Genomic DNA, 22,591 nt, shown 5'->3' with positions numbered 1-22,591 from the left:
AACTTGTGGGGAGGTGCAGAGAATAATGTAGGCAGGAAGACAGAGTACTGCTGGTTTGTTGATGGTAGCTACTTATAAGCGAAGTGCGGACATCCATGCTTTGCAGAGGCCGCGCGTACAAAGATTTACAGGTGACCTGAGGTCAAACTAATTCTCTACAAAAACAGGACAGGTTCATACAGAAAACATAGTGATCATTAATGTCTGGTACATAACATAAATACTTCGTTACATGTACATAAAGTATGATCATTTGGAAAGACTAAAATATACAATTTACGATTATGGTGGGAAACGTGTTTTGTGACTCAGGTTGATGTAAGGCACCACAGAAAACAGGATGTTCCTTTATAGAGCATTGAAATGGGGGACTTTACAATACTCCCCCAAAGGCGGAGGTAATGTCTGATCAAAGCAGAGCAGGTATCTGGTGGGGAGACGAAGGGGGCCTCGCTTCCTCGATGTCAACTGGAGAGGGTGGTCGCCTTCCCCTCCATGGCCTCCTCCGGCTGGAGGGAATTGATGTGGTGTGTGGGCCTATGTCAAACAACTCCCAGTGTAGCATATGTCAAATTCCCAGTGTAGCCTATAGACAACTCCCAGTGTAGCTTATGTCAAACTCCCAGTGTAGCCTATGTCAAACAACTCCCAGTAGCCTATGCCAAACTCCCAGTGTAGCCTATGAAACAGGTCCCACTTCAGGATTTAGGAAGAGTTTTGGAAATGGCAAATTACCAGTCAAATTTCATAATAGGCAAGATTAATAATGGTAGTGGAACCTGGTAAGTCAAATATCAAATAGTTATAACACGCAAAGAGAGGGGCAAAACATCAAACAAGTAAACCCTAGCAAGGGTAGACCTACTGCTGGTGCAGAGAAACCCCAGAAAGAAATTTAACAGCGCATGGTATAGATTTGGTAAAGAGGATCATTATAGCAATGATTGGGACAAGTGCCCTGCATCAGGTAAGATGTGTAGTAACCTTTAGACAAGGTACTCAAGTTACAATGGCACAGATATAAAAGTTTAAGAGGTGCAAAAAAACGAGCAGGTAAAAGAGAACTGCTAATTTATTCATGATCCAGGTGGTTTATATAGCAGCAGACCGGAGTCGAGCCGCGGAGGCTCGACGACGATAATAAATAACAATAAATACAGTGATTGAGTACACTTTACAATGTGAAAATAGATAGAAGTGAAATTGGATACAATCTTGATGCCTGTGAAAGAAGAAACATACGATACACAATTGATAACAGGTAAACAAATATATACATAGTTTAAATGATTGAATTTACGTGACCTGGCACGTTAGGCGTGACTAATTGCAGAGGCCAAGAAAATGGGATGTCTCCACAGAAAACTTGCTCAGCAGACACTTTACAAATGACTTTACAGATGAAACTTTACAAATGACTTTACAGATGACTTTACAAATACTCCCCCCCCCCCAAGACGTGGGTGACGTCTGATTAGTCGGTGTATCTGCTGGGGCGCTGAAGGGTGCCATGGCTGCGTGAGGACAGCGGGGAAACACCCTTTGTGTAGGGGTGCCTGGCTGCTGGTGTGGGTGGGCTTTTTCGGGGGTGGCCGCGTGCCTGCCCATTACGAGGGCCCTGCTGCGGCGAAGGCTGGCCAGGGGAGGGGTGCGATGTGGTGACGTCTGTGTCCTCCTCCAGGAGGGTGGGCTTGACCAGTCTATTGACACTAATGGTTTCCTCCGTGAAGTGAGGCAGGAAACGCCTTATTGTTCCTCTCCAGCACACGGAAGGGTTCCTGTAGGGCCTGAGGTCAGGGGCGGGGCGAGGCCCGGCATCATCCTGGCCGAAGGCGTGGGTGGTGGAGGCCAGCCGGGCAGTGTGAGAAGGTGGCCGACCTGTTTGTATGTATGTCCGCCTGCAGGAAGTAGACACCAGCTATGTTTGCGAGCCTCTGGACCAATGGGTTGTGCGATCCTCTGTCACAAGCTCGCCCGGGACCACGAGGGACTCGCCGTAGGTTTTCTCAGCCGCGGACGGGGCGCCGTCGGCCCTGGGGGCGGTTCTCAACCCGAGGAGGACCCACGGCAGCTGGTACTTCCAGTCCTCGGCGGTGCAACCCAGGCCATAGGGATGCTTCAGGGACCTGTGAAACGTAGAATAAGCCACTGGCCGGCTGGAGTTGTAGGCCGTGGTGGTGTGGCGCGTTGTCCCAGCAGCCAAGCCAGGGTGGACCACAATTCCGGACAGGACCCCTGTCGGTTGTGATGTGGTCTAGGACGCCGAAGCGGCTGACCCAACTGGAAAGCAGGGCCTTGGCACATGTGCTGGCGGTGGCTTCTTGCATTGGCATGGCTTCGGGCCACCGCATTGAGCAGTCTACCACCTTCAGGAGGTATCTGGACCTGCCTGATGGGGGAAGGGGCCCGACGACGTCGATGTGAATGTGGCCAAAGGGTTGCTCTGGCTGCGGGAACTCGCCTACCCCGGACTCGGTGTGACGTCCCACCTCGCTGGTTTGGCACTGCAGGCACTGCCTCGCCCAGGTCCTCGCATCCTTCTGCACTCCATGCCAGATGAAATTTTCTGACAGCAGCTTGGCTGTCGTCCTGCTGGAGGGGTGTGGCAGGCCGTGGATGACGTCAAATACCTGGTGGCGGCGGGAGGCTGGCACCAGGGGGCGGGGCTGGCCGGTACTGACGTCGCAGAGGAGACTTGGGCCCTCAGGGGCGAGGGGCACGTCCCGTCACTTCAGAGATGTGATGGCGTCCCTGGCGAGGTCTTCGTAGTTGATCCTGAGCTGCACCATGTTTAGCTCAACCCTGGAGAGGGTGTCTGCCACAGGGTTCTTCCTGCCGGGGAGGTACTTGATGGAGCAGGTGAACTCGGCAATGGCCGAGAGATGCTGTTGCTGCCTGGAAGACCATGTGTCCCCCTGCTTGGTGAAGGCATGTACCAGCGGCTGGTGGTCCGTGTAGATTGTGAAGGGCGTGCCCTCCAGGAAGAACTTGAAGTGACGGACTGCACGGTACACTACACAGAGTTCCCTGTCGAAGGTGCTGTAGCAGGCCTCTGTGGGGTTGAACTTCTTACTGAAGAACGCGATGGGCTGGGGGGTGCTGCCGATGACCTGCTCCAAGACAGCACCACAGGCAACATTGCTGGCATCCGACGTCAGTTGGAGGGGGGCGTTGGGATGCTGGTGGGCCAAGGCGGTTGCCTCGGCGAGGGCGGCCTTCGTCAGGGAGAAGGCCTGCTGCTGACTGGGTCCCCACAACAAGGACTTTGGTTGACCTTTCAGAGTTTCCGTCAGGGGAGCCGTGATGTGAGCGACCCCGGGGATGAACCTCCTGTAGACTTTGGATGTGAGCGGGCGGACACCCTCCGGGGATACCTCGTGGCCCGGGAAATCGGCCTTTTGGATGCCGAAGGTGCACTTGTCGAAATGTACGACGAGGCCGTTCTCCTGTAGGCGCTGCAGGACTGCCCGGATGTGTTTCTGGTGCTCACTGTGGGACCTGGAAAATATAAGGATATCATCTACGTAGCAGACGCAGAACTTCAGGTCCCCCAGGATGCTGTCCATCAGCCGCTGGAAAGTCACCCCGGAGTTCCTCAGGCCGAAGGTGGAGAAGGCGAACACATAGGACCCGAAAGGTGTGATGATGGCGGTCTTTGGTATGTCCTCTGGCGTGACTGGTACCTGAAAATAGGATTTCAAGAGATCCAACTTAGTGAATATTTTGGCCCCGTGGAAGGAAGCCGTGAGGTCCTGCATGTTCAGCAGGGGGTAATGGTCAGGTTCCGTTGAGAGGTTAAGCCACCTGTAGTCACCGCAGGGTCTCCAGGAGCCATCCGGTTTCTGCACCATGTGGAGGGGGGAAGCCTACGAGCTGGAGGCCTTCTTGCAGATTCCCATCCGCTCCATTTCAGCGAATGCGTTCTTGGCCTCCTAAAGGCGCCGCGGGGGAAGCCTCCAGAACCTTGTGTGTGCAGGGGGCCCCTTTGTCTTTATGTGTTGGTAGATGCCATGTTTGGCTGGGGCTCCGGGGATTTGGCTCGGGCCTGAAAAAGTCCGGGAACTCCGTCAGCAGCTGTGAGTACTGGTTGGGGGCAGTGGAGCAGATGGTGGGCGCCTTGGGTCACGTTGCCAACGGGAGGGACTGGCAGGAGTTGGTGTTGAGGAGACGCTTCTGACCGACATTGACTGCCAGCCCGAAGTGGGCAAGGAAATCCGCACCCAGGAGCGAGGTCCTCACATCCATGACGACGAAGTCCCAGGAATATCTCTGGCCAAGGATGGAGATTGACAGGGGCCTGGTGCTGTAGGAGAGGATGGGGGACTCGTTGGCGGCCATCAGGAGGGCAGGTGGGTCCGTTTCTCACCTGAGGTCCTCTCTGGATGCCGGGAAGATTGATCTAACGGCCCCTGTGTCGACCAGCATCATCCTACCAGAGACAGTGTCGCAAACATAGAAGCCTACTGGTTCTGGGCTCCTGGGTTCTTCTGCTGCCATGGCGGCCTGTCCTGCTGGCCGCTGCCTCCCCCGTTTTTTGAACGGGCGAATGAATAGGGCGGCAGGCAGTTCCGGGCGTCCTTGCCAAACCGCCTGTGGTAGTGGCAAAGCCCCAGAGAATTACACCTGTTGTGAGGCGCTGGGCGCCTCCTGGCGACAACGTTGACCTCCTGCTCTGCGCCTTCCTCCTGCTGGATGGTGCTGACTGGTAGTGCGGGTGCTGATACCCGCTTTGTTGCCCTCATGGAGTCCATCAGGTTCTGCGCCGTGCGGATCAGGTCGTCGAGGGGCATGGGTTAAGGCTCAGGGATTTGTGTCTGGACCTCCGGGAGGAGCTGACGAAGGAGCTCCCGTGACAGGCTTATTTCGTTCTGTTTTCCGGTGCCGTCGGTGTCTGGGAGGGTGAAGAGGTCTTGAATCATGCCCCATGACTCCATGACGCTCTGATCCTGCCATGGGCTGACGGCGAGGTCGAGGGCGCGGGCAGCCCGCTCGGCGACCGGTCAGGGAGCATGCCTCGAGTAGGGACTTCTTCAGGAGGTGGTAGGTGAGGGGGCGTGCGGCGGACACCCACGGGACGAGCTTTCTGTAGGTTTCCTCCAGCAGGGCGTTGAGTACTGTGTCCGCCTGCAGTACCTCGTCGTTGAGTTCCACCAGCCTGAACTGGCTCTCGACCCTGTACAGCCATGCCGATGGATTCTGTCATAACTTAAGACTTTCGTCGGCTTAAGGTGGATTAAATACACACTTCATGTAAAGTACTCACAGGTTTATTGTCCCTTCCCTATGGTACAGGTTTACATCCTAATATACTACACCTAGAGTTATTGCCATGATCTAGCTGCCCTTCTTGTTTACTCTTCTTCATCTTTCCTTCTTTTTGACCGGGCCCCGCCAGCGTTACAAAATAGGAAAAATAGTACTGTCTCTCTTTATCAGGGTTATAACATTTCTCCTTCCAAAAAAATGACAAAAAAACAGAAACATATATAATGGACACAATAGCATTTGGAAACAATAACACTGGACTATCAAGAGGGGATTTTTTTTTTTTACCTTGCCTCAATATGGAGTTATAAATTCAATCGTAATGGGGGCCTTGACACGCGACCCGACCTGGTTACCTTTTGTGGTGTATCTTTAGGTATGCAAGGAGTACACAAATCAAGATCACTTGGGCTCGATGGTGACATGGCAATCTCAGTATGAGGACACTCACCAGCATTGTTGGTGTCCTTAATGGGAGTTGTTGGAATATTCTGAGGGGAAACATTTTGGTCAGCAGGCACATTACTAGAGACTGCAGATGGTGGTAAACTCTGACTTAAGACAGGCACATTCTTATCATCATTAATGGCACCAGCACTATCAGCTGGGGGAACAGGAATCTGTCTATGAAACATTTGGGAGATATGCCTCTTGCAAATCACATTGTCAGAACAGGCTAATTTTACCTTGAAATTTTTAGCATTGACTACTTCGGCCACACTACCCGACAACCACTCAGCTCCGACGCCAAAATTTTTAAAGAAAATTGCATCACCCACTAGAAATTTGGATTTAAAATCAGAGTTTTTAGCCTTCTCAGGGCTAGTTAGAGGAGGTCTTAAGTGATCAAGAGCAGATCTAAATGCCCTACCAAACAACAATTCTGCTGGTGAGCGTCCAGTACTAGAATGTATCGTACATCTATAATGATACAGCAGTCTACCTAATCTTAAGCTAATATCACCTGATGAGAATTTGATGAACAATCTTTTGAAAACCTGAACAGCTCGTTCGGCCAGGCCATTTGACTGGGGGTGATAAGGGGCACTTAGTGTGTGGCAGATTTTATTAGAATCCATGAATGATTTGAAATCTTTTGAGATAAAGCAGGGCCCATTGTCTGATACGAGCTCTTCAGGTAGACCAAATCTACAAAAGGTTTTCCGTAATAATTCTACAGTTTTAGATGAGGTTAAGTGCTTGGAAGCATGGACACCCAGAAACTTAGATTTAGAGTCAATAATAATGAGAAAATAAAACCCTTCTAATGAGTCACACCAGTCAACATGGAGCCTCTGCCACACAGAATGGGTTGCTGGCCAACTAGATGGTTTAACACCTTTAGGACTATTATTTGCGAAGCACTCCGTGCAAGATTTAGTGGCTAGATCAAGGTCCATGTCAATTTTAGGCCAAAACACCACAGTTCATGCGGGTGACCTCATAGCTTGCTTCATAACAACAGCTCGATGCACTTCTGGAATAACTAGTCTGTTACGATATAACAACAATTCATTGTGTACTGACAGTTCCTGCTGTATTTTCACATACGGTTCCACTTGCGGATTAACGCCTGTTAATTTCCTTATGCCCAGATGCATTGGAAATTAATTCTGACATATTAGGTAATGGGAATTTAGATTCATGAAGAATTTCATTTATTTTACGAAAATCCCCATAAACCCTAAGGGATCCATTCTGCTTCCTGACAGTAACAATAGGTGAGGCATACTCTGAAAATTCTACTCTTTCTATAATCTTATTATTTTCTAGTTCTTGCAGCGCACTCTCAACCTCACTGCGTAACGTCAGTGGCACTGTGCGGGCCTTCTGAAAAACAGGAACATGACCAACTTTAGGATACAATCGAGCTTGACAGTTCTTAATAGGTTTCAAACTATCAACATTATAGTCTTCCACAAAATCTTCTACATTTAATTGATGGACATTAATATATTGCATTTATCTATTAAATTCCTATCAATCAAATTATTTGGAGAGTCTGACCCAACAACTATGAATTCAATGTCTGAATGATTTTGTTGTTTGTACTGAAAATTTGAAACTTTGACCTTCCCAAATACTTTAATTGGCACTTGGTTATAACTCTGCAATTTAGTTCTACAGTTCAGTAATGTACAATTCAACTTCTCAAAATCATCATACCTCAATGTGGAAATAGCTGAACCGGTGTCAGTCTCAAATAAAAATGGCTTATGATTCAATTGACAACTAACAACATAAGGTTGAACAGAACTTTTGTTTACTATACAATTTAAATCAAGTGACTCTTCATCATTGGATTCCTCTTCTGGGATTATAACTTCATGAGTCTTCTTCAAATGGGGTTTTGTCATTTGCAGCACTCTTGTCTCTTTCTTGGCTGGTGACGATGCTTGGCCACTGAACACCCTGTCATTGGAGTTGCTCTTCACTTTGCACTTGCACACTGATGCTACATGGCCAGGCTTGCCACACTCGTAACATGTAGCATTTCTCAGACGACAGTCCCGTTCCGAATGGTTCATCCGGCCACAGACCTTACATTTTTCTCTTCTTAGCCTATTAACACTTTGAACCTCCTGCTCCTGATATGCTGCTTCTAGATTGGATAAGGTGGCCAATAAATCCCCTACTGTATTAGTGTGGTAATCAAAATCTGATAACTTGGCGGTCAAATATGGTTCACTACGAGCAGCAAGGAACAGTCTGTATTTAAGAAATTCTTCCTTGTTTCCAAAGTCACAAAGTTCAGCTAACTTATTCAAATCCTTGAAGAATAAATTATATGTTTCTTCTTTTAATGTATTTGTCTTGGAACTCAGCCAAATGTTTGACAATTGTCTTCTTAGGCTTATATAGTAGCTTCAGGTAAGTTTTCACTTCGGCCAGGGAGAGGGCTAACGCCGACCCAGGAGCAATCAAAGCAACAATATCATCAAAATATTGAGTTGGAATGTGAGTTAAGATCAAGCTTACTTGACGAGATTCATTCGTGATCTCTTAGGCTCGGAAAGCGACGGTCATTAATTCCAACCAGTTTTCTATAAGGACTGTGACTCTGGCACAAACTTCGGGAAACGGTCTGCTATATTCATAGGCTACCCTTAGGCTAAGCATGCAATTACTAAAAGTAAACACTTGAAATCAACTGGGCAATTAACATTAGGGATGCCAATTTTCAGTTAAACATTAGGCTAAGCCTTACTGGTGATTTCCTCAATCACCAACACTGAATTTCAGTAAACTTAGGCTACCTGTGTGTAGGTAGTGGTGTAAGAGCCCCGATGCTGCCTCTTCCAAACACGTGTATTCGTCAATCGTCATCATGGAAGTGGACAGGACAAAGCCAGCGTCTTGTTTTCTTTCTCTACAGGAACACTATTTCAACCATACAATATTTCCGTCTGTTTCTCCCTAGCCACTGTTGTCTTGATGTCTGTACAATCACCAGTACTTGCATTGCCATGCAAGCATTCTAATCATGTACTCATAATGTTCCAACGAATCTTCTGTATCAAACTGTGTGTATGTTTCTGTTTGTGAAGACGCCAAACGTCTCGCCATTTCACATATATTATGCTACCGCATTGTATTCATTAATCTCTCTTGAATCTCATGCAATTGGCCATATGTAGAATTTCCTGGCCTTTCCATTGATATATGTTTCATCACTGTATGTTAATCATGTCTCTTGATATCGCCATCTGTTTGTCTGCCGACAAACACAGATGTCTGAACCTTTTGTCTCTGTTTTACCTGTCTGTGTGTAGACGCTACATTACAGCTCGTACGCGTCAATAACATCGAAGATTCTGTACATTTATCTCAGTAAGGAACAACCAATAAACCAGTAAACACCCAGCCAGTATGTCACTCAATCCCCAGTCCTTACAGTGGTAAAGGATGGCATTTCATCCACGAATCCCATCCTCATCGCCATTGTCATAACTTAAGACTTTCGTGGGCTTAAGGTGGATTAAATACACACTTTGTGTAAAGTACTCACAGGTTTATTATCCCTTCCCTGTGGTACAGGTTTACATCTTAATATACTACACCTAGAGTTATTGCCGTGATCTAGCTGCCCTTCTTGTTTACTCTTCTTCATCCTTCCTTCTTTTTGACCGGGCCCCGCCAGCGTTACAAAATAGGAAAAATAGTAATGTCTTTCTTTATCAGGGTTATAACAGATTCCCCTGCGTGAATGGCGGCAGTTTTATGGACAGGGCGACCCGTGATTGTCCTGCCGGGCAGGGGAGAGTGCAGGGCGCGGACAGGGGTGTGGAGGAGCGTGAGAGCCTCGGCGCGGGTGATATGGGAGGGAGGTAGGTATCCGAATCAGCAAAGTTAGCGGTTAACTGAACGAGGGAAGGGATGTCCGCGTCCATGCTCGCTCTTTGCCCTCTTAACTGGAGTAGGGTACTCGCGTCAAAACACACTTGGGAGCGCGCCATGTGAGTCCGCTAATGACGCTGGTGATTTTTGCCGATGAGTGTCAGCACGCCCAAACGCTGGTTCAGCGCCGTAATTAGTCCACTAAGGCCGTGAGTAAGTTCCTGAAGCCAAGACTGAGTCGCCGTATGGAATGGCTTTGGGAACCACTCCGGGTCACCACTTTAAGAGGTGCAAAAAAACGAGCAGGTAAAAGAGAACAGCTAATTTATTCATGATCCAGGCAGTTTATATAGCGGCAGAATGGCGTCGAGCCGCGGAATACAATGGGAGCCTCAGTGACCTGAGGTCGATAATAAATAACAATAAATACAGTGATTGAGTACACTTTACAATGTGAAAATAGACAGAAGTGAAATTGGATACAATCTTGATGCCTGTGAAAGAAGAAACATACGATACACAATTAATAACAGGTAAACAAATATATACCTAGTTTAAATGATTGAATTTACGTGACCTGGCACGTTAGGCGTGACTAATTGTAGAGGCAAAGAAAATGGGATGTCTCCACAGAAAACTTGCTCAGCAGGCACTTTACAAATGACTTTACAGATGAGACTTTACAAAAGTTATAGTTACAATGGCACAGATATAAAAGTTATGGGTTCATCGCAAGAGGAAGTACAGTAGTATAGTGATAATAGGCAAGTTACCATTGCCAGTAGTCAAAGGTAAGAGACAAACCTTACTGGGCCTAGATTGGTTAAGGTGTATAAAGTTATACTGGCCTAATATTCTAAGGCCCCTTTCACACCATATGCGGTTTGACACCACGTCCGCACTGTGCCACCCCACTACAGGTGACACGGTTGACTGTCATCCGTGACGTGATTGCCGCATGGAGACACTTTTTGTTCCTGCTAAATCAGTACATAAGATGGATAAGAAGAGGAAGCTGATGTGCCTTTACTACCTGTATTTGAAAAAGAAAAAAGAAGACAACGCAGAATCCATTGGGTGCATCCACTAAATGCACGAAGAGACATGTATGGTGCATTTAATATTGTCTTTCAGGAACTAAAGTGTGGCAAAAACAAGTTTTTTAGCTATTTTAGAGTTACATGCAACGAGTTTCATTTCAACTAATGAAATGACCAATTCAGTGTCGATGTCGCTTTGATCCATGTGTTCATGATGAGGGCCAGTTACCGCGAGTAGAGCGGGAAAATAAAAACTACGTGATGTGAAGAGGTGTATTGGACATTTAAGTCAGCTGTCACTGGCGACATTGCGGTACTGTAAGGATGGGATTGAGCGACATACCGGCTGGGTGTTTACTGGTTTATTGGTAGTTCCTTCGAAGATGTTATTGGCCCATGTGGGAGGAAAAGTAGCGTCTACACACAGACAGAACAAAACAGAGGTAATGTTTCGGGCATCTCTGTTTGTCGGCAGACAAACAGATGGCGATTGTGAGAGAGACAATAAACATAGTGATAAAACATATATCAGTGGAGTTAGTTAGTTATAAATGATTTGTTTAACCAGACCTCTGAACTCTTTTAGGGTTCTTCTCGGGCTGGAAAAAGAAGGGGGGAAAGAGTACATAAAAATTAAGTAGTTAAATAAATAAATAAATAAATAATAAAAAAGGGGGGGAAATTTAAAAAAATTAAAAAATCAAGAGGGAAAGAAAAAAAAGAAAAAGAAAGGGAGGGGAAAAAGGGGGAAGATTATATTTTATTTATCAATTTGATTTTGTTTAAGAAGAGAATGATATTATTAATTGAAAAGTTATTACCTTCTGCTAGAATATCCTTTATTGATTTATTTTGTAAATAAGTATTTCTTTCATGCTGTCATCTGGGACAGTCAATCAAGATATGTTTGATTGTTATTGGGATGTTACTTCTTTCACAAGTTATTGGATTTGTGTGCGGAGTTGACACCAGATGACCATGTGTGAGTCTGGAATGTCCTATTCTGAGTCTTGTTAAAATTACTTCATTAATTCTTTGCTTTTGGGTAGAAGAATGCCACTTTTTAACTTCGTTCTTAAATTGTTTTAGTTTGTTTTGAGGGGGTATATTTCTCCAATCATTTTGCCAACCCCTATAAATTAAGGGTTTAACTGATGCTAGCCAGTCTGATATGGGGGCTTTCGTAGTAGTTGGGGGGATTGTACAAGCCAATTTAGCAGCTTTATCTGCTTTCTCATTACCCTCAATACCTACATGGGCTTGGATCCAACAAATTTGAACTTGAAGGCCGTTTGTGATTAACCGACGAATTTCCCGTTGGATATTTTGGACAAGGTGATTATTTGATTTAAATGATCCTATTGCTTCAATTGCACTTCTTGAGTCGCTCAATATGAGTGCTGAAGGAATTCCTTTTTTTTTTTTTATAATCTTGAGAGCCAGTTGTATGGCTGTTAATTCAGCTGTAAATACTGATGATATTAGAGGAAGGCCCATTTGGATAGTTTTATCACTTTAATAGGCTGACGAGCCCACTCCAGCTTCATTTTTGGATCCATATGTGTAGATTATGAAGGGATTACCCTTCCGTCTTATGTGTTCCATGGCATGTTGATGGTACATTTCTGTGTTGAACATATATTTCTTTGAAAGATATGATAAATATGTGCATATTTTTGCCCTTTTTAGTGTCCTTGGTGTGATAAGATTTATTTCTTGGGTAAATTTGGGTATCATGTTATGTAAATTCAATAGATGATTAGTTTTTTTAGTAATTGAGTTTTGATTTGGGTTATTATTTGTATTTTGATTGAGAAATTTATTTGATACAGGAGATGTGCCTGCTTGAAGGGATAAGCATCTTCTTAAAGTAATTAGATCTCTGTAATATTTTAGAGGTAGCTGGCCTGCTTCTGCTAGGATAGAGACAGTTGGAGATGAGCGGAAGGCTCCTGTACATATACGCACTCCCTCGTGATGCAAAGCATCTAGAGATTTAGAGTTGCTTCTGAGGCAGTTGAATAAATTGGACAGCTATAATTTATAATTGATAGTATTGTTGCATTGCACAACATTAACATTGTGTCTCGTCCTGCACCCCATTTGATGTGTGAGATTTTCTTTAATAATGTAAGGGCTTTAGATCCTTTGGCTTTGATATATTTGATGTGATCTTTCCAATTTAAATGTTGATCAAAAATTATACCCAAATATTTAACACTATTGCACATGTTTATCTCTTTATTATAAAGATATAACTTAATGGTTTGTTGTTTCAACCATCTTGTCTTTGTAGAAGACAATGCCATTTGTTTTATTTACCGACAACTTGAAGCCTACGGAGTTGGTGCAAGTGGTTATATTATTTGTTACTATATTATGTATTCTTTGAGCATGTCTCAAAGAATAACTTGAATAATATATTACAAAACCATCCACATACAAACTATTTTGTACACCCTCAGGCAGGTTCATAGTAAATCAGATGCAGCTCAAAACACTGCCTTGGGGGATACCCTCCTCTTGTACATAGCTATTTGAATACGTATTTTCAATGCGTACTTGAAGTGTATGATTTGTTAAAAAATTATTGATAAATATTAGAAGGTGACCTCGAATATCAGATTTATGGAGTTTGTGCATAATATTGTATCTCCATGTGGTATCATATGCTTTTTCTATATCAAAGAAAATAGCCACTGTCAGCTTTTTCTTTTCAAATCCTTTTTTAATATGATCTTCTATTTGAGTTAACGGGTCTAGTGTAGATCTGCCAGCTATTGATCCCGATTGGGTAGGTGATAAATTGAATGTTTTGTTATGACACTTGTTAATCTCAAACTAACCATTTTCTCCAACAGTTTGCACAGGCAACTTGTTAGAGATATTGGCCTGTAATTAGTGGGGTTGCTAGGGTCTTTTCCTGGTTTACTGATGGGTATGATTATTGCATGTCTCCACTTACTGTAGTTGGGAAGACATGCGTTAGCCATATGTTATTATATAATTTTAATAAGAATTCTTTAGCTAGTGTGGCTAAATTCTGGATCATTTCAAAAGAAATCATATCATGCCCCGGAGCTGATGATCGACATGATTTTAGGGCAAAATTAAGTTCATTCATATTGAATTCTTGGTTATAATCAAGGTCCTCGTCAGTTTCAAAATTAAGTGTATGATTTATTTTTTGTGTTCTAATTCTTTTGAAGTGTTCATCTAAATTAGAATAAGCACTAATATCTTCTATATGTTTGGCTAATATATTTGAAATATCTTGTAGGTTATGATTTAGTTTGCCATTATATAGTATTGGGCTTCTAGGTGGTCTTACATGTTTACCATTGATTTTACGGATTTTGTGCCATATTTCCTTAATTGAAGTATTTGGTGACAACTCCGAAATATAATTTTTCCACAACTGAGCTTTTTCGAATATTATTGTTTTTCGAAATTTTGCATTATATTTATTGAAAAGTGGTTTAATGTGATCAATAGTTATACTTATAACTATTATCTTGTTTAGTTTGTTTATATTACAAGGGCCTTTATTAAGGGCGTTTAATCTAGACTTTAGTCTACTCAAATTACGTGCCAGTGTGTGTTTGGTTTGATTTAAGAGAGATAAATTATTAGACCACCATGGAAGGGGGATATATTAGGGGTTGAAGAAGTTTTGGGGATGCATTTATCTGCAGCACTGATTACAAAACTGGAAAAGAAATCATTTGTGACATTATTGTTTTGATTTAATGGGAAGGGAGGGATATTTCTAGTTTGTAAATTGTATTTATCCCAGTCAGCTTTCAGTAAGTTATATTTTATGGGAAATGATTGTTTTTGGTTGTTCAAATAATTCAAAACAATTGGAAAGTGATCACTAGTATATGAGTCGTCTAGGACATTCCATTCCAGTTTTTCAATTAATTCCAGTGAGCATAATGAAATATCTATTGAGGAGAAGGTTAAATGAGTTTTTGAGAAGTACGTTGGTGAATCACTTTCATTCAGGCAATGTAAATTCTGAACATTTATGCGATTCTCAATGTTTGAGCCGGCCAAGTTACTAGCATGTGCGCTGTCCCACAATGGGTTATGGGCATTAAAGTCGCCTACTATTAGTAGGGGGTCATTTACATTATTTAGTATTTGTGGTAAATCACTAAAGTTTGAGTTAAAATTTGGCTGATTATATAGATTTATTATAGAGATAATTTGATTGTCTGGCATATGCAATTTGATTGCAGTTATTTGATATGACAGTGATGTAATATTTAAGGGTTCATAAGTTGAATCGTTATGAACATATATAGCTGTTCCTAGCTTGCCATCCACATTGGTGAGTGGCAAGCTAATTTATAGTTTTTAAAGTTCTTTGGAGTTGTACCAATATGCTGTAGACATATGCAAACAGGTTTATGTTCCTTTAGTATTCTCTGGATTTCACCTAGCCGAAGCCGAGTAGAAAATCCATTCATGTTCCATTGAATTATTTTATTGGTCATTGTTTGGTGGGATTGGCGTTAGATTTTGTAAGTTAATTGATGATTTAGCTATATCCCGTAACATTTTAAGGGAGTTTGTGTTGCTTTGTGGTTTCTTTGTAGCTGGGTTTGATTGCTGAATATTTGATGCATTGATCGGTTCTTCTTCATATTTCCTTATTAGCAAATCTATTTGAGTTTTGATAATTTTTTTTTCAGTTTTAAGTTTTCCGAGCATAGTTCGCCATCTTGATGGAATGTTAAAGGGCCTTTTCGGAACCTAGTAAAGTTATTTATGAAATTTCGGGTTATATTTTCATTTTTGTTAGGTAAACGATTGTACGTAATGATGAAACACTCTTGACATCCGCAAGATAAATCATGTTCCAAGTGTTGAAGGAATGGTTCTGATCTCTGGGTCCCAGTTATGTTTCCATTATTGGATGTTGAAATATTTTTGTTAGGGAATTTTTGGTATAGGTATATTGGATCTCCGATGTGCTGGTATAAAATTTTTATTTGAATTTTTAGGTTTATTATTATTATTATTATTATTATTATTATTAGTTGAGGGCTGATTTGATGTGTTTGTGATTTGATTAATTTTATGGGTTTTTGATTCTTCAGTGGGGTGTTTAATTGAAAGTTTCTGCATTGATTTTGGTGACGAGAGTGCAGAAGAGTTAGTTGATTTATCCATATTTGGGGAATCGTTATTTATATTTGTCGTGGATTGTGGAACACTAAGGATTTCCACTTGTGATGCAGTTAATGTAATCTGTTTCTGATTAATGGGTGAGACTGGGGTTTTGCTAGATTGATCTGTGAATGGAATGTTAGGTTTTTTCCTTTTGGGGGAGTTCTGTCAATTACTTTCCTTTTTTTATTATGGTTATTTTTGTCAATTAAGTTTTCTGTGGATGATGTTAGTGCATTATGAGTTTCCAGATCTGGATTATTAACCTCTGTTGATTTTTCCATATCATTGGAATTCGTTTCTGAACGATTAACTGGGCTTGTTACTGGGGACGTCTGTTGCAACTGTACTCTTGGGCTTTTATGAATAGTAGTGGAGGGAGAGAGGTGTGTCACAGCTATTCTGTGTTGAGATTCTTTATGTTTATTATGAGTTGTTGCAACATTTGAATATGAATGGAGTTTTGCTGGGTCATTGATTCCTCTCACCTTCAGTTAGAGTTTGGCTTCGTAACGGGCATAACAGTTCTGTCCATTAACATTTGTAATTCTGTATAATATTGATAAAATATAGTCTTTAGATTTTGCATGATGATTTAATTTGCAATTTACACATTTGAAGGTCTTGCATTTCCAATTTGTTGTGTGGTCTTCAGAACATCCAGCGCATATAGCGTTATTTCTACATCTTTTGGTTGAATGGCCATATTTTAGACAGTTAGAACATTGGAGAGGTTTAGGGACAAAGGGGCGAACTTCTCTATTCAGTCCTAGAATTTTTATTTTTCGTGGTAGTCCCCAGTTTGTAAATTTTATTTTGACTATTTTAATATGTTTATTTGCATCCTTTCTACTTGGGACAGTATATAATTCCAAGTCATGTACGTTGTTGTATCTTAATTTAAGGGAGTCAATTAAGATTTGTTTTGATGGTAGCTCTTTTTCATCATTGTTTGGGAGCATTACTGTTCCTTGTGTATAGTTTAACTATACACAAGGAACAGTAATGGCTGGTTACTGTTACATTTATTTCATTTATGTTGGTTATTTGTAGAAAGGTTGTTGATTGGGCTTTGGTTGTTGTTTGTATTAGCCATTCATTGTTTTTGATATGTCTACATTCCATGTCTTGTGTGGGGTGTATATTTAATAATTTATTCTCTAAAATGGCTAGTGAGATCTCTTTTTCTGCTTTTAATATTAAAAATCTTGACCAATTGTCTGGTCCAAAAATATGTTCAAAATGAACTAGTGTTGGATTGAGTCGATAGTTATTTCTTTTCAATTTTTTCACATTCATCGGTGATGAGCTGTCTTGTGTTGATGGGGTTTTAGGGGGATTACTTGTCTCTATTTTAGAGTTATTGTCCTTTATGTATGGTTCCAGTGTTACAATACTGGAGTTTACCAGTTTGTTATTATTTGTTTCTTTTTGACTTTCTAAACTCTTCAAGTCTTTAGGGATTGATATTTTACTTGGAACAGGATGTTCCGTTGTAGCGTTTATACCTATGCTAAGGAGATTCGGGAGTGACGTTCCATTAGTCATCGACTGTGCCAGAATTTTACCATCATGGGGTCCAGGGGTACTAATATCTTCATGACTATTTTGCATAAAGGATATATATATATATATATATATATATATATATATATATATATATATATATATATATATATATATATATATATATATATATATAAAATTAATAAATCTTGAAAAGATATCACTGGCTTTTTATGAAGTTGAATGTTCCACTAATGGCACAAGTGGGAACTGACTCCCAAATGTCCGCGTCCCTACCCTACCCCAAAAGGGGGATGGCACATCATGATTAGTATGGCCCAAGTGTAAGCAAAACCCGCTTGCTAGGATTGAGTGTATTGTAATAATACAGTCATCCCCATCCTAATCACAATATGGGCTAACCGGACAGAAAGCCGAGAGTCCTATTCCTAGAACCAGGCCCCTGGAATCCGTGGTCCAGCTCCACAGAATAGTTCCGCCTGAAAACCAGGTCCGAACATTATCAGGTAGTTGATGGTTCTACCACAGTTCCCACTATTTAGCTTCAGATTCGACTTCACTCCATGCTATGATATGTTTTCCTATTTATCAATTTTGGTAATTTTGACAAAAGTGGAAAAATCCACAAAATTATTCCCAAAGTGCATTAATATATATGTGGGACAATTGGGATCAAACTTAGGGGGAAAAAAAATAGATTCCTAGGTTCGAGAGCCCCCTCACCACGTCAAGATGGTCCCAATTTGAGGGGTATATATCAGTGGAAAGGCCAGGAAATTCTACATATGGCCAATTGCATGAGATTCGAGACAGATTAATGAATACAATGCAGTAGCATAATATATGTGAAATGGCGAGACGTTTGGCTTCTTCACAAACAGAAACATACATACAGTTTGATACAAAAGATTCTGTGGAACATTATGAGTACATTATTAGAATGCTTGCAGGGCAATGCAAGTAGTGGTGATTGTACATAAATCAAGACAACAATGGTTAGGGAGAAACAGACGGAAATATTGTATGGTAGAAGTTGCGTTCCTTCAGAGAAAGAAAACGAGATGCCCTTGTTCTGTCTTGTCCCCTCCGATGGATGACGAACACACGAACACACGTGTTTTTGGAAGAGATGGCGTCGGTGCGACGGTCTCTTAAAGTAAAGCACCAGTCCAGTGGGGCGCCACACATGCAATCTGGTGCCACGGCGGTGAAATAACGCCACAGTGCTGGTGTGAAAGCCACATTAGATTTACCAGTCGAGTGTACCACACTGCCGGCAGCAACAGTTTCAAACTGCATGGTGTGCAAGAGGCCTAAGGGTTACAGGTACAAAACAGGAGCCTACAGAAGGAATTTCAGTAACTAACCTAACCTAATCTCATTGCATTACTATGTTTAGATGCTCATATATATATGCCGTACAAATATTAAAAGACCATCTTTCCTCTTTCACAGGTAAGAGTTGAGTACAGATTAGTGAAACTGCATACTGTATGCCGCAATGCCCTATCGCTGTGTGGTTTCCAACTGCAGAGGGAGTTATAAAACCGGCCCGACAGCTAGTATTAGTGTTTTTTCATTCCCTAAGGATGACGACCTATCTTCAAAATGGCTTCATGAGATCAGGAGGGAAAATAACACTCCAACAAAAAACAGCAGAGTGAGTATCATATATCATGTAGGTATGTGTGCAACATATCTTTTAGTGGTCAAAACGAATTGGAGAAGTTCACTGGATTTCGAGGGGAGAGCACTAAATCATAATCTGCTCAATTAGTTTTGATCAATATAACCACTGTATGAATATAATTGTTATTATAACACTTGCCACTGGGCACTAATTGAAACTTTGCAAATCTGTTATCAGGTTTGCAGTCTTCATTTTGTACCTGAGGACATCAGGTGGGAAACTTCATATTTTGATGAAAAAGCAGGGACAACTCTTAAGGCAACGCTGAAAGTACCGCAGCTTCATGAGGGGGCCATTGCATCCCAGTTGCCTAATTGTCCTTCATACTTATCTGCTTCATCACATCGAAGAGAACCATCTGATTTGAAGAAAGGCTGGAGAGAGGAGTCAGCAATGCAGGCTGCATTAGCATCAAGCTTACTAGATGGTATTTCATACAGAGACGCGCAAGAATTTAATTCTGCCACAGAACTTTTGGAAAAGCTTCAGTTTCTTGACAGACAATATTGGACAGTAGTACAACAAGATGAATGTCACCTAATTTGTCGTGTTGTACAATCCCCTTGTCCTAGAATAACAGTGCCATTAATGTTTCCTACAGAGGTTCATGATAAAATTATCACTGAGCAGATATTGAATAACTTGCAAAGAGCTGACATTGCTGAATGTATTTGTTATCCCCCGCATACATGGACATGAGACACTTAGCTTGGAAGGTTGGCACTGGTAGCTTGTGGCCTTGAGGACCCCTCACTCTCACTTGATCTCTCTCTCTCTCTCTCCTTTCCTTTCTCTTATTTTACAAATATCATAACCTAGTGTGTGGAAATCAAACTGGGTGTGCAAAAATAATTTATACTGTACGACTAACAATATGTTCTATAAGGAGCAGAACCATCTCCCATTAAAAATCAGAATTCATTCAGCTCATATCACACAGAAATACATTTTAAAAAGAAACCAAGAAATAATAACTGGGAGTTAAACACTGGAAAGTTAGTAATTTTGTAAGTTAAACACTTACCTTTCAGCAAAATGGGAATCCAGATCCCAGAGTGTTCCAGAAAGTCTTACTGGTTTGGCTCCTCTAAAACAAATGAATCTCCTTCCACAAGAGCCCTTCGGACTTAGCCACTTTTCACAATACACAAACTAACACACTCTTCCTTTGACACGCTTAGAAATCCGACTAAAACTGGGCAAAGGTTCTAGAAGCTTCGATCCAGAACAGTGACGGGAAGTTCCACCTGCCCCACATGCCACTGACACCTGCTGTATCCAGTGACTACTGAAGGTGCTGAATTAGCAGATGCTCAGGTCACATACCTTCCATTTGCGAGATTGCTGGTTATTGCAAGAGTTTGTATGTCGCAAGCATAAATTTGACTATTCATCAGAGCTGGTAATATTGTCATCTTTGTTATATAATTGTTCCCCTCAAAGTTATACTCTTGAGAGATAAGAAATTCGTAATGTTGCTGAGTTACTCTACTCTACCATCAGGAGTGTGTTTCCAAACAGTTCAGCCCAGCATCAGAACAAAATAACTCAAATTTTCTAATGTACATGAAGAATAAATGTAAATCATTATTACCCAATGACAAAACAGTGATACTGATGGTGGATGAAATTCACTTTAAACTATATTTTGATTATATAATGGCGAAAATGTTGTCGGTTCAGCCTTTGGCAGTATAGTGAAGCTTTTTATGTTGAACAGCTCATGAAGCTTCAACAAGTGCATATGTTTTTATGTTGAACAGCCCAAAGTTCAAATTCATAGACGGTGTATATATCATTCCCACTAAAAGCATGAAGGCTGATGTTTTGCTTTGTAACAGATAACAATGCCATCAATGGGAAAGCAAGGTCCTGTTTTGCCAGTCCTCCACAACTGTCTATGGTGTATCCTCACCCATTCCAGAGTAGCAGACCCCTTTTTTTCGTGTATGATCCAGTACATTTGTTGAAATGTATCAGGAATAATTGGCTTGGCCAGAAAGATATAAATAAAACAATGAAATTCCCTCCGTTCTCCTTTCATGGAAATAATATTTTAGAAAATGAAATTCATTATGCACCAATCAGCTCTTTGAAAAAACTTCATGAGATAGATGATGGTTTACTCTTGAAACATTCATGTAAACTGTCATTAAAAGTGTTATCCCGTTCCACCTTTGAGACACAAAATGTTATTTAGTTTACAAATATTCAATGAGTATCTCATTCAAGCTTTACTAACTCTTGGAAAATATCAGTGTGTGCCTTTTTATTCAGAAGTTGCAAAATATGTCAATTTTTTTACATTTGGTGGACAATAATGTATTTAAAGTCCCCATATAAAGGTCAAAGGTTGAAGATTAAATATGCTACTCCAATAAGAAATGGTTATACACAAAAAATAGCAGAATTAATATGAGCTTCTACTAACGTTTTTCATTGAATAATTATTGTTCCCAAGAAAATAACTATATCGTAGCCAACAAAAACTTGACTAAAAAGAGAAAGTGAGTAACTTTAACTACCAAATAATGGCTGTATGTAAAAGATGATAATTAAGTTATTTCATTCACATATAGTAGAATAAACCATCTTTTTGGGATGTATGAAAACTATGCACAGCTGTCTTGTAATTTGATGTTAACACTATTTATGTATAAATATTTTTTAATATGATAAACATGTTTGTATTTCAGTATATGCTGTATTGTAACTGTGAATACATTGTTTTGGTTCAGTATTTTATATTAGTCTCATAACCTGTGTTTCGAATTAGTATTATTTGGTGTAAACAAGTCAGTGTAGACGAGAAAAATAATTAAAATAACTTCCATTACCATAACTGGCAAACAATAAATGCTGTATTTTAGTGATGTTTTGTTTGCATTTCTTTCATCTGGCAGCATAGTCAGTGCTAGCCATTGGGACCACACTTGTCTACGTCACTAAACATCGAACAGGCCTTCTCTTTCGGTGGTCTCAGTTATGCCCCATCATGTTGGCTTGTTGGATCAATGTTTTTTGCAAGTCTTACAAAACCCTCAACTGTTCCTAACAAGCTCAATTGCCTTCATCTGCCATCACACAGTCCCTCAGATCACCAGGACACTGGCATTCATGGTCACTGTGGCTTATTTGTCTAGATCTTCAAACCAAGTCGTATTTTGATGATTGGCTATTACTGGCAGGCATGCTAATGGTCTTCCAAAATTAGGTCAGTCCTGGTACTAGAGGTCAACCTTGTCATCAGGATCTATCACCTCCAGGACACTATACAGAACTTTTGCACCATCCATGATGAAAAACTGGTTCTTTATACAACCAGCTTCAACCAGCGTTTCGTTTGAAGGTAGCCACCATGTTATGGTTAAGGTTGTGAAAAAAAAACTTTTTTTTCATTTCGTGTTTTTTCAGGAAAAAAACATTTTTTTGTGTTTTTTTAATTTTTTTCCCTTTTCCCCCAATTTTTCATGTTCTGGACCTTTCTGGTGATCCTGTTAATACTTAATATGGACATAGGATATTTTTAAGACTTCCACCTTCCTTCTAGACT

The sequence above is a fragment of the Macrobrachium rosenbergii genome, chromosome 48 (assembly GCF_040412425.1).
Source record: "Macrobrachium rosenbergii isolate ZJJX-2024 chromosome 48, ASM4041242v1, whole genome shotgun sequence".
Lineage (NCBI taxonomy): Eukaryota > Metazoa > Arthropoda > Malacostraca > Decapoda > Palaemonidae > Macrobrachium > Macrobrachium rosenbergii.
The sequence above is the reverse complement of the archived record's forward strand: the minus strand, read 5'-3'. Positions refer to the sequence as shown.